Below are 10,838 nucleotides of genomic sequence, written 5' to 3' on the forward strand. Positions count from 1 at the left end.
CGAGGCTGCGGTGGCCGGGAGTGGTCACTGCACTCCAGTCTGTGCGACAGAGTGAGACTCCAACTCAAACAAACAAACAAACAAACAAACAACATGTTAATGTATAAATTTTGATTCTTTTGAATACAAACAAGTTGTTACCAAAAGAAGAAACATTAAGGCACTAGGACTTCAGTAATTTCACACATTGGCATGATCAAAAAATTGTGATTAAAGAGTTACCACTCTTAGACAGCAGTACTCAATAATATGAAAAATAAACTAAGCTTTCTCAATCACAAAAACTCAGAAACAGAAAGGTGACAAAAAATGAGAAATGAAGAAAGATGAAAGTGGCATTTTGTGTTTCTTTTCTTTTCTTTACAGCTAAGCTTAGTCTAGGAAAATATGGCGTAGGCAAGCTTCTGGTGGCATCCAGCTGGCTATATTCCTGTATGAGTGCTGACAAAGATGACACAGCTTCTGAAAAAGGGTTTTCTTCCATCCCTTCAACTTGTAGATAGTGATGCAGGTGAGCCTTCTTTTTGTAGAGCCTCATGAACCACTCTCTCAGGTCCATGAAGGCGGGCTTTATACATGTGTTATTTGCTAAAGTTAATACTGAATGGGAATAGCCCACAGAAGGTACTGAACAGAGGCTGGTCTTCAGCCTTCTTGGTTCCAGGAGACAAATTAGAGATGACTTTAATCTTTCAATAGCTCTGCCGAGATCTGAAATCTGTACATTTCCTCTAACCATGAGGGCACAAACAAGTCACAGACTATGTTTGGGGTCTGCCTGAAATAGCTGGTGATCTGAAAACATCTGATCCAATCTTCGAGGAGGAATGCTGACATCTGCCAGTGTATAGAGAGGTGTCAGGCTTGACACAAGATAATGAAGTAGAGGAAAAGGAACTAAGTTCATGCTGATTTCTTTAAGGTCCATATTTAGGGACCCTTCAAATCTTGCAGAGTTTGTTAGGTTGAATAGCAAATTTGCCACAATGTTGTTCATTGCATCAAAGGGCTTCTTATGCCACTTTTAAAAAGCCCCGGCACTTGAAGTAACCAGACTCTTTGGTTTCACGGTTGTACCCAACTTTCCAGAATTCACCATGAGGTCAATTTTGCTGATGATGTCAAATAAAGATTGATTGTCAATGGGGAGCACACAGTCTGCATGCTCATTAAGTTCCGTCATTGCCAAGATGCTATTATAAGGTGAGGTTACGACATCGTCCTCACGGGAAGGATATATGGAAGTCACAAATCTGTTTACTTCTGGGAATTCATCTTCAAGCATCTTTAAAAGATATGTACCAAGTCCAGATTCTGTTCCTCCTCCCATGGAATGTATTACAAAGAAACACTGCAAGCAATCACAGTGCCCTGCCAACTTTCTGAGTTTCTCTAAGATTTGTTCTTGGTAAAGACTGCCAAAAACTTTGTGACCCACAGCGCAATTATTCCCTGAGCCAGAAATATCAGTGATGAGCTGCTTGCTATCAAGCACATCTCTCAATGATCCCTGCAGAATTTCATTCACTACCCCTTCTTCCATATCAATCAGGACAGCTTGTGCTTTTAAAGAACATATTTTTCCCTTGGAAATACTGTCACCATCACTATCCACTCTGGTACCCACATTTCAAAAAAAAGCTGCTTATGGTCTCATCATAAATTCCTTTCTGATTGACGGCGGTGTGCTCCCCCAGTGCCAGGTCCCAGACAGCAGCCGATCGGGTTTCTGCACTGGCTGACCTGGATGACGACTGACCTGGACGACCACCGCTGTGGCCTCTGCATCCCGCTCGCCATAGTGTTCTATGAGAGGGTGGTCATAAGTTGCGCTCGGTCCAGATCTTTTTATAAAAATGATTTAAGAAAACAGTCAAGTAAGTGTGCAATAATACTTCTGTTTCCATAGCTCAGAGCCAGTTCTAATATATTACTTAATCTGCAATGGTTGTGTTCTGAGGAGTTGCAATATCTAAGGGGAACAAACATACCTCCCCAAAAAACAAAAAATGAGCACTTCCAAAAACTTGAAAAAAGTATGTCTACCTTTGTATATTTTATGTTGGATATTGGCTGGGTCTTTAAGCATTGGCAGAAAACAAACAGCCAGATTGTTTGTGATAGGAAGAAATTCTAGGAGGCAGAGGGTACAGGGAATAGCAAAAACATGAAAGGCATATTTTAGAATAAGTGCTTTTCTTCAGAAATCCTCGTTAAGAATGAAGAGAATGGAAAAGTTGAGAAACCAAGTCAAGACAAACAGCAAACATGTCTTGAGTAGTTTCTATCCATTCAAAATAGTGCTGTAGAACACTTAATTTCTTTTTTCTTTTTAAATTTTTTCCCATTAGTCATTTAAAACCAGTTACTTAAAATTTTCTTCTTTTTTGTTTAAAAAATCAGAATTTTATCAGTTAAAAATTTTACATTTATATTTCATTATTTCTCGACCTCAGCATTCTTGGCATTTTGGACTGAATGATTTGTTATTGGAGACTTTCCAGAATATATAAGAATATTTAACACTGTCCTCACCTACTAGGTACCAGAAGCACTCTCCTCTCCCCTTCCAGTTGACAACCTAAAGTGTTTACAGAATTTGCCAGATGTTTGCTGTGGAATGAGGTGAGTAAAATAGCTACCAGTTTTGAATCAGTCTATTTATATATCAAATCAATTAATTTTTATAGGAGTATACAGTTAAGTTTTTGTCCTATATGTGTAAAAATAATTTTTGCTATAATGTATAATTAGCCATTTAACAAAATTTAGAGTCTACACAATTAAATTATAGAATTCCCACTTGCAATGAGAGAGAGTGATCCAAAGAATATGTGACCGGTCTTTCCTTTATTGTTGAAAAGATTATTGGATTAATTGAGATTATTTCAATATATCCTTCCTGTAATCTGTGATCCTTCCTTTCAAACTCCAGGCCTTATGCTTGGTTCATTGGTTTAACAGGTACTGACTCATGGATTAGCAAATGCATAACACAATGCCAGTTGTTGAATGTGTTCAACAGAGCAGAACATTAGCTTAGGTGAGTGCAATTTCCGCAATTTTCTGTTGATTTATTGGATAAGTTTTAGACAAGAGGTTAAGAAAATGAGCGGGAGTCATTGAACATGGGTTTGAATCCTGGTCTTGCCACTTACTGACTTTGTGATTGTGACTAACTTATATACAAGGGGGAACTAAAAAAAAAATGGAATTACTTTTTGGTGGGGGAGGGGTGACAGAGGGGCCGCTTGTAATACAGGTTTCCCCTGCTAGTAAGTGTTCTGGGAATCCTTTGGCATCAGTGTACAAGCTAGTGTTGTTGTGAGAGTCTGCGTTCGGCTTCAGTTAATTTTGGGGGGACAGTCTTTCAGTACATTCGCCTATTTAATGATGGGTGATTTACGAGAGCACTTGCCCACACTGCACTGAGTGTTCAGTAGTTTTTGACCAAAAAATGGCAGGACCTTCATGCCCTACCCTCTCTTTTTACCAGATCTCACCCCGAGCAACATTATTTTGTTTCCTCAATGAAAAAAGTACTCAAAGGGAAACATTTTCCTTTGTGTAAGAGGTGAAACCAAAAACGGCAGAAGCACTAAAAAGCATCAAAATTGATGAATTCAAAAACTGTTTTGAGCAGTGAAGAAAGCGTCTCAATAGTTGTGTTGCACCAAGGAGAGTACTTTGAAGGTGACTGAAGTTTAAACATGTAAGAATAAATACACATTTTTTTAATAAACAAACTCTGGGTTTTTTTGCTCTCCGCCCACACGATCTCCATGAGCCTCGATTTCTTCTTCATAAAATGGGAATAGTAAGAGTTATGTATCTCATAAGAGTGTGATAAGGATTAAATTAGGTAATTAGTAACAGATTTTAGAACTAGTTACTAAAATGATAAAAGATGGCTACAATGTGTAATATATCTGCTTTTAAATGTCTATTATGTCAGCTGAAATTACTTGTTTTCTGTGTACTTATAGAAACTTATGATTAAAATAGAAATGCTATAAACAATTGTAATTGTTTATATGTAAATTTAAATAAATTATTTGTATGTTTAAATTAATTTATGTATTATAAATTATGCTATAAATATAAAATCAAAAACTTTATTAATAATTAAAATATAGGTCTACTTTAAATTATTGTTAATGATTTTGTTGTGATATTAAAATTCCACCTTGAAGTGAAATACTTAGGAATATTTGTAAAAGCAAAATTGGTGTTATCATTCTTGGAAACTGTTTTTAAGAATTTTGTTTTAATGGACTGATTTTTAAAAAGTCAATATGGCAAAGTTACATTAAAGTCCAGAGGAATTTTATGAATACTTCATTTTTCAGGATAGGCTTTTGGAGATCTTTTTCTTATATGCTGTTGGGATACTTATTATCTTGGATCCTAAAATTAGATAAAGAAAATGTAACTGTTTTTGTGAAGAATCCTCACAGTTTAAAAATTCTCTTTAATCTGAACAGTGTACCACTGAACAGGGCAAAAGATGAGATAAGAGCATACCCCATGAGACCTAATGCTAATCCTACATTCCTAATCTCCTCAAGAGGAAGGTATTTTTTTTCTGTTTAAGACTTTAAAAAAGACTTACAAACATTTCCACTCTCTCTTCTATTTTAATATACTGGAGTAAATACTGACAGTTCCCTGCATCTCATACACACACACACAAATCTGAGGAGAAAAATATTAATAAATATTAATATATCTCTAATGAAATCAGAAGTTGAATGATATTTAAATTCAAACAAAGTCCAAAGTATAATGTTCTCTGAAGTAAGAAGCACATTCCCTAAGGAAAAACTTATCAGGAACAGGAAGGACATAAGATCCTCCCAGTACCCTCTAGTGGAATAGAGTTCCAAGATGCTAGCTGAGTCTAAACAAGAATCACCAAGAGCCCAGGCTCGGTGACTGATGCCTATAATCCAGAATTTTGGGAGGCTGAGGTGAGAGGATTGCTTGAGCTCAGGGATTAGAGACCAGCCTGAGCAACATAGTGAAACTTCGTCTCTATTACTACTACTACTACTACTACTACTACTACTACTAATAATAATAATTAGCTGGACATGATGGCACATGCCTGTAGTACCGGCTATTCAGGAAGCTGAGGTGGGAAGATCACCTGAGCCCAGGAGTTTGAAGATGTGGTGAGCCGTGATCGTGCTACCACATTCCAGCCAGTGCAACATAGTGAGATCTCGTCTCTTAAAAAAATAAAACAGTGTGGTTTTAATTTGCATTTATTTGATGACTGGTGAGGCTGAGTATTTTTTCATGTATCTGTTAGCTGCTCATGTCTTCTTTTGAGAAGTTTCTAGTCTTATCTTTTGCCCACTTTGTAAATGGGGCTGTTTGTTTTTTCGGCATGTTTGAGTTCCTTGTAGATCCCAGATGTTAGGCCTTTGTCAGATATACAGTTGGCAAATATTTTTTTTTCCCAGTCTGTGGGCTGTCTCCCTGCTCTCTCAATGGTTTCTTTGGCTTTGCAGAAGCTTGTCAGTTTGACGAGTTCCCACTTGTCTATCTTATCCGTTATGGCACGGGCACTTGGAGTTTTGATGAGGAATTGGTTGCCAGTACAATTTCCATAAGGGTGTCTCTTGCATTTTCTAAGATTCTTATAGTTTGAGGTTTTACGTACACTGAGATACCACCTAACTCCAGTCAGGATGACCATGATCAATAACTCAAAAAGTAACAGATGCTGGAGAGGATGCAGTGAAAGGGAGCACTTTTACACTGTTGGAGGGAGTGTAAACTAGCACAGTCTCTGTGGAAAAAAGTGTGGCAATTCCTAAAAGTTCTAAAAATCAACCTCCCATATGACCCTACAATCCTTCTACTGGGAATATACCTGGAGGAACTCAAATCACTCTATGAAAAAGATACCTGCACATTCATGTTTATTGCAGCATTATTTACAATAGCAAAAACATGGAACCAACTGTGCTGCCCATCGAAACTGGAATGGATAAAAAATGTGGTACATGTACACCATGGAATATTATGCACCCATAAATAATTTTTTTATTTTTATTTTTGTAGACACAAGTCTCGCTATGTTGCCTAGGCTGGGCTTAAACTCCTGGGCTCACTCTCTCCTGGGTCTCCCAAATTGCTGGGATTACGGGCATGAGGCACCATGCCAAGCCATGTGTCCTTTGTACTTTATAAAGTTTTCATTAATATCTTTCTTTGCACTGTTTCTAATATGTTTTATCTTTGTGAGTCTTTTTTTCTTTCACTTTATTTTCTGAGGTCTGCCAGTTCACATTTTATCTTCTATTGTCTGGATATGTTAAAATCTTCATTTTTGAAACCTTAGTTGGGATTTTTATTTTATATTATTGGTTGATGCCATGATCTTTTCTCATTTTTTTTAAAGCAGGATTTATTGAGAGGACAGAAAAGCTCCCACAGTGGGAGGGGACCCAAAGGGGTTGCCCTGTTTTTCCTCATTTTTAATAAAAGTATTTTGTTTATATTAATATAATTGATTTACCACATTTTACATTAATTAATAAATATTTACATAACTATCAATTAAAATTTTAACAGGTAAAATTTGATGCCATAATTTTTAAAATACAGGTTTTTTTTAGATTACTAGAGTTAGGTGGTATTTCACTGTGGTTTTGATTTGCATTTGCAGCAACTTGGATGGATTCAGAGTCTATCATAGTCCGTGATCTGTCACAGAAACAAAGAACTGAGTATTGCATGTTCTCACTCATAAGTGGACCCTGAACATTTACCATAATATATTAAGAAAGGGATTGGCAGTACTGGGACACTACCAGAGGAGGGAGGGGCACATAGCATCAATAAGGTTACCTGATCTCAAACCAAGTGAAGTGGTGACCAAAAGAAGGCCCAAACTTTACCTGTGTGATGATCACTTGTATACCTAATTCTGAATTGTACCCTACTCTTTAAAATAAAAAATTTTTAAATTTTAACCTTTTACATAGTATTCAGAAACTATGAAATAAAATTTTCGTTGTAGAATTATGAATTTCAGCAAATGATGAAAAGGTCACAATGTAAGTGGCCAATGTAGTGTTTAAAATGCAAGGTTGAGCAATTGACGTAACACAATTGTGCTAAAAGGAAAATATAACCTTTGTGTATTGGGCTATTTTTTTTTTTTTTGAGTTGGAGTCTCACTCTGTCGACCAGACTGGAGTGCTGTGGCCGCTCCTGGCCACCGCAGCCTTGACCTGCTGGGCTCCGGCGATCCTTCTGCCTCAGCCTTCCAAGTAGCTGGAACCACAGGCCCGCGTTGCCACGCCCGGATGATTTTTTGATTTATTGTAGAGATGAGGTCTTGCCTGCCCAGGCAGGTCTCGAACCCGCGGGCTCAGCCAATCCACTCACCTCAGCCTTCCAAAGGCATGGGATTACAGGCTGAGCCACCGATCCCGTCTGTGTATTGGGCTATTAATAATTATATAAATAACGAGTCACCATTTATTTTGCCAAAAAATGGAAATATAATTTCCTAGAAATGAATTGGAAAACAGTTTCTTATCAGCGTGATTACACCTTTAAGTTCTATTTTATGGTGTACTAGCCATTTACATTTCAGAAGCCCCTTGAAACTAGAAAATAATAGGATAAGTTATCATAAGGTGATAGAAACAAACAAACAAACAAACAAACAACAACAAAAAATTATCTGGGGCCGGGCATGATCGCTCAAACCTATAATCTCAGCACTTTGAAAGGCAGAGGTGAGAGGATTGCCTGAACTCAGGGGTTCGAGACAAACCTGGGCAACTTGGCAAGACTTCATCTCTACAACAAATCAAAAAATAAACCGGACATGGTAGCGTGTGCCTGTAGTTCCAGCTACTTGCAAGACTAAGGTGGCAGGATTGCCTGAGTTCAGCAGGTCAAGGCTGCGGTGGCAGTGAGCATGCTACTGCACTCTAGCATGGGCAACAAGGTGAGATTCTGACTCAAAAAAAAAAAAAAAAAAAAAAAAAAAAGAAAAATAGCTGGGCGTGGTGGCACGTGCTTGAAGTCTCAGCTACTTGGGAGGCTGAGGTGGAAGGGTCAACTGAGCCTGGAAGGTTACGGCTTAGTGAGCCATGATCCTGCCACTGCACTCCAGCCTGGGTGACAGAGTGAGATCTGGAATCAAAATAAATAAACTAACAAACAAACAAGCAAATAAATAAATAAAGTACAAAGAGGGTAGCATAGAGGGAAGCAAACAAATGAAATGGAATAAAATAGAGCTTTTTGTTTCCTTTTTTTTTTTTTTAAGATTAGAGGGAAATTTAGAGATATTGGTCATAGGCAAAGGAAAGCCCCATGCTGGTGTTCTGGAAGAAGAAAGTAAAAATAAGAGGTAGAAAAGAAATATGCATATTACCTCCAAAACTTTCTGGAAAAAAGAGGACTTAAATTTACAGCTTGAAAGCGTAAAATGTGTACCAGAAAATATTTATCTAAAAGACTAATACCAAGACATAATGGATTTCATTGAGAAAGAACAAATTTGATCAAGTCATATGTTGGGAAAAGGAGTGGCAAGTAATAAAATATGCTTCATACTACCTGTGACAGGTCTTAATTCCAGAAATCGGGAGTTTAATGTCTAAAAGCCCACAAGAGGCAAATTGTGACCTAATAATTGTATGCCTTCCTAAAATGTCATTCAACTATAAGGATTATTAAAAACTTAATTGAATATTCAGCAACTCAAAGGACTAGACATTTCATGTGCACTTTTTTAAATTAAGGAAAAACTTAAGTCAAAGACAAAAATTAATGAAGAAACTATAGAAAAAGGGTTGCTGGTGGGAATTAAATCTATTTGATTCTAGACCAAGAGTAAATAAGTATAGAAATTATGTTTACAAAGTATAATAAAAATGTTGTTATATTCCTAACAAGATGGAAAGTTATCCCCCCAGAAATTTACTCTGGAAAGAGATAGTAAAGATGGTGATCAGAATACTGACTTTTCTCATTTTTTTTAGAAGGGGCGGTAGAGAAAATGGTGTCAAAAATACAATTTTTCAACTTAAGCAATTATGAAATGTAGATAAACATGAAAAAATACATTCTATATTAAAATTGAGTAAAAGAATTTGGAAAAATAATGAGTCATTAATCGTTCACATGTAGAAATAGTAAATATTATCTTTAAAAAGAATTAAGTAGCTGGACTGGGTGGCTCAGCCTGTAATCCCAGCGCTTTGGGAGGCTGAGGTGAGTGGATTGCCTGAGCCCGTGGGTTCGAGACGCACCTGGGCAACTTGGCGAGACCTCATCTCTACAATAAATAAAAAAAATTAGCTGGGCGTGGTAGCACATGCCTGTAGTTCCAGCTACTTGGAAGACTGAGATGGAAGGATTGCTGGAGCCCAGGAGGTCGGGGCTGCAGTAGCCGGGAGTGGCCACTGCACTCCAGTCTGGGTGACAGAGTAAGACTCCAACTCAAAAGAAAAAAAAAAAAAAAAGAATTAAGTATATGAGGCTGGGCACAACGCCACTTTCCTGTAATCCCACTTTAGGAGGCTGAGGTGGAAAGATTACTTGAGCCCAGGAGTTAAGACCATCCTGGGAAACATAGTAACCTCATCTCTATAAAATTTTTAAAAATTAGCCAGGTGTAGTGGCGTGCACCTGTAGTCTCAGCTTTTCAGAAGGCTGAGCAGGAGGATCATTTGAAGCCGGGAATTTGAGGCTGAGGTGAGCCATAGTTGTACCACTGCACTCCAGCCTGGATGCGAGTGAGACTCTCAGTCTAAAAAATAAATGAAATAATATAAAGCATTAAGTATATGACATGAAGGCATTATAAAATTAAGCATTAGTACAAAGTTATAAACTAAAAATCACCAGAAGGAAAGTCATAGAACAAAAACTAATAAAAAATCCATAAAAACAGAAAGAGTAATGAAATTTGCTGACATATATACCCTATTAATAAATGGATCTTTGTAAAATTTAGTTTTTAAAATGAAAAGATACTACAGTTAGGTAAAAATGAAATTAATCTATAAAATATATATCTATAACCAGTTGCTGTAAAATATTTTAATTAAAAGAGTTGCCAAAGATATACCAAATCAAAGCAAACCAGAGAAAGCAGTTGATTTGAGACCTATTCCCTGACAAACAATAAATCACTGAGGAGACATAGAAGGGCATCATTTCATGAAATAGGATTTAATCCGAATGAAGATTTATCAGTTGTAAATATCTACACATAAAATACCAAAGCATCAGCATTAATATAACAAAAATTGTAGGAGGTATAAAGAACACTGAGAAACACATTAAGATTATATCATTTTTAATTTGCTACAGTTTTTGACATTACAAGTAGGCAAAAATAAGGAAGAATAGAAGTATAAATAACATAAAATTTAGTAATATTGATCAACTGATGTTCATAAGACTTTATTCCTTGAAAACTATCAATAAACTGTACTTTCAAATGTCCAAATAAAAAAGATGTGGAAACTGATTTTATTTAGACCTCAAAAAAAACCCCTCTGTGAATTAAAAAAATACAGCAAACATGCTCTGATCACAGTGTGATAAAACTGAAAATTGATAACCAGTCAGAAACAAAAACCTACCAGATGAAAATTAAGAAAATTAAAACTCTCTCAACAATTTTTTGAGTCCAAAAATCAATTGAAATGAAGATTACAAGATTAGCTAGAAAATAATCTAGAAACTACATGAGAAATAGCAAAGTCCATGATCGAATGAAAACTCACAACCCCAAACATATACTAGTACAATAAAGAAGAAAAATGAATTCAGTGAAGATAAGTTAAAGTGCC

At 36.6% G+C, this 10,838-nt stretch overlaps 1 pseudogene; it reads right to left on the reverse strand.

Annotated features, from left to right (window-relative positions):
- Window positions 1–271: 271 nt before the first annotated feature.
- LOC103261645 lies at window positions 272–1,758 on the reverse strand (annotated as a pseudogene).
- Between the last annotated feature and the right edge of the window lie 9,080 nt (window positions 1,759–10,838).

This window comes from Carlito syrichta, unplaced genomic scaffold (genome assembly GCF_000164805.1).
Source record: "Carlito syrichta isolate Samal-C Ts95f unplaced genomic scaffold, Tarsius_syrichta-2.0.1 Scaffold303958, whole genome shotgun sequence".
NCBI lineage: Eukaryota > Metazoa > Chordata > Mammalia > Primates > Tarsiidae > Carlito > Carlito syrichta.